The following is a 3,159-nucleotide window of genomic DNA, read 5'->3' as shown; positions in this document are numbered from 1 at the left end:
CTCTGTCATTGAATGCTCAGAGTGGTATTGCGGGCTCGTCGGAGGATCTCCATCTTCTCATGAAAAAAAGTGCACTCGAAGAATTATGTCACGGGGCCTCTCCCCATCCCGGGGCTTTGGGCGCAGTCCATACTTCACACTTAGATGGTCCCGAAGTACTCGTTTGGCCTGTCCAAAAGCTGCGCGCTGCCTGGAAACAGTGGGGGAGTAGTCTTGGTAGATGGAGAAGCTCTGTCCTTGAATGCTCAGAGTGGTATTGCGGGCTCGTCGGAGGATCTCCATCTTCTCATGAAAAAAAGTGCACTCGAAGAATTATGTCACGGGGCCTCTCCCCATCCCGGGGCTTTGGGCGCAGCGACCGAAGGGCTCGATCAATCAGGGGCTTTTCATCTAAGGCAAGAACATCCTTCAGCAGCCTTGAAACAAAATCCGTGGCGTGATGCATTGCAGCGAGAGAATCCCTCTAAACTCACACAGCTCTCCTTCACCTTTTTCAAATCCGCAGCTAGGCGTTTAACTTCAGCCTCCGGGGATGTAGTTAAATCGGAGACATTAGTAGCGGAGGTCTCCAGTGCTGCAATTGTTGTAGTGTTTGACGCAGTTGTTGTTTTGAGTAATGTGAGTCTCGTTTCGCAGGATGGTTAAATCTGCTTTTAAAGTATCAGAAACCTCCTGTATTCTGGCCTCAATCGTAGCAACCACCTGTGTTTTCATTTCAACTATCTCAGAGCATAGTAGTTTGATGGCCTCGAGAATGTTCATTTCAGTGCCGCCAGGCCAAGCCGCACCCCCGGGTAAAGTGTGCGTCCCCGGGCCCTCAGACTCAGGAGAGGGCGGTAATGAGAGCGGGACTTGTAGGCTGGATTTTCTCAAAGTCATGCTTTTGGCCGTATGTTTGGTCGACATGCAGACATTCGGAAGCAGAGTAGTCTTGGTTTTTACGGAAAGGGATCACCAAACTAATATTTGAAAATAAATACGGTTCTGCTGCAAAATTCACATAAACTTTAAGAATACCACGGGAGCAAACGGAAAACACGTCAGTCGCACATGGCGTCCCTTCAATCCCCGTGGCCGGAGACTTTAATGCAGGGAAAATTAAATCAGTTCTACCAAATTTCTATCAGCATGCTAAAGTAGCAAAGTACCAAATAATCATATGACTTGTATTTTTTAAACAAGCACCTTATAAATTGCACAAACACCAAAAATCCTGTTGTTTTGACAAGTAGCAATAAATCACTGATTTCCCTCTGATCGCCAGAGGGGAAAAAAATTCTAGATCATCTGTACTCCACACACAGAGATGCGCACAAAGCTCTCCCTCGCCCTCCATTTGGTAAATCCGACCACAACTCTATCCTCCTGATTATTGCTTACAAGCAAAAATTAATGCGGGAAGCACCAGTGACTTGGTCAAAAAAAAAGTGGTCAGATGAAGCAGATGCTAATCTAAAGGACTGTTTTGCTATCACAGACTCGAACATGTTTCGGGATTCTTCCGATGGATGGCATTGAGGAGTACACCACATCAGTTACTGGCTTTATCAATAAGTGCATCGAGGACGTCCTCACAGTGACTGTACGTGCAAAATTCACACTGAGCTAAAGGGTAGTGCTTCCTCTTTCAAGGTGCGGGACCTGAAAGCTTTCAAGAAATCCTGCTATTCCCTGCGACGAACCATCAAACAGGCCAAGCGTCAATACAGGGCTAAGATTGAATCATACTACACCGGCTCCGACACTCGTCTTATGTGGCAGGGCTTGCAAACTATTACAGACTACAAAGGGAAGCACAGCCGCGAGCTGGCCAGTGATACAAGCCTACCAGATGAGCTAAACCACTTCTATGCTCGCTTCGAGGCAAGCAACACTGAGGCATGCATGAGAGCATCAGCTGTTCCGGACGACTGTGTGATCACTCTCTCCGTAGCCGACGTGATTAAGACCTTTAAACAGGTCGACATACACAAGGCTGCGGGCCAGACTTATTACCAGGACGTGTGCTCTGGGCATGTGCTGACCAACTGGCAGGTGTCTTCACTGACATTTTCAACATGTCCCTGATTGAGTCTGTAATACAAAAATTATCAGGGTACAAAAATAATCAGATTAATATTGCCATTGAGAAAATTCAAAACAAAACAAAACATGACCTTTTTCAAGGTCAGTCTCGCAAAAAGACGCATTCTTGCGTTCTAACTACCGGCTATTCTAAGCGCTCTGAACAAATTAAGGGAATCAAACATTGGCACATTCTAAAATCCGATGATAGTCTCTGTAATGTGTTTTCGGACCTTTCCTTGGTCGTATTCTTGCGGGGCAGAAATCTCAGAGACCAATTGGTACACTCTGATTTACCACCCCAAGATATTTCTGAACAATTATTTGTGCCCCTACTAGATGGAAATTACAAGTGTAATGGCTGTGCTCAATGCAATGGCACATACAAATGTAGATCCTTTAAACACCCACAAACAGGGAAATCGATCCCAATCAAATGTGTTATTACGTGCTCCACTAAGGCAGTTATTTATCTTATATCTTGTCCTTGTGGTAAAAATGATGTGGGTAAAACAACGCGTGAAATAAAAGTACGTATCTCAGAGCATCATAGCACCATTAGGTGCAAAAACTTGACTTACCCAGTTGCGGCCCACTTTTTGGAGGCAGGCCACTCAATATCGTCTCTGTGTTATATTGGCATCGAAGATGTCACCCTCCCTAGGAGAGGGGGTGACCTTGATAATTTATTGTTAAAACGAGAGGCTACCTGGATCTTTAACTTAAAGACCCTTTCTCCCTTCGGTCTCAACGTAGATCACAAGCCATTCTGTGATTAATGTGACTTTGCCATTGTAATTGTTTGTAAGCTTGTGTAGTCTAAAATGAATCTATGATCGTATGCTATCCATTTGTTTTTTGTATGTTGTTCTTTGTATGCCATTTTAATATTTGAGAAATAACCAATGATATTAGGCCACTCTTGGCCATGATTACAGACACCTGTGTGTCTTTTGACACTATATAAACGAGTCATCCCGCAGTGTTTGTGATTATACCCTGACGAAGACAGCTTAGCTGGATATAAATTTTTTGCATCTGAGCTCCTAGAGTGTGCTCCTTTATTTTAAATTTTTCTACTCCGCTAGCCAGCAC

Source organism: Oncorhynchus gorbuscha, linkage group LG16, assembly GCF_021184085.1.
Source record: "Oncorhynchus gorbuscha isolate QuinsamMale2020 ecotype Even-year linkage group LG16, OgorEven_v1.0, whole genome shotgun sequence".
Lineage (NCBI taxonomy): Eukaryota > Metazoa > Chordata > Actinopteri > Salmoniformes > Salmonidae > Oncorhynchus > Oncorhynchus gorbuscha.
Note: the sequence above shows the minus strand (reverse complement) of the source record.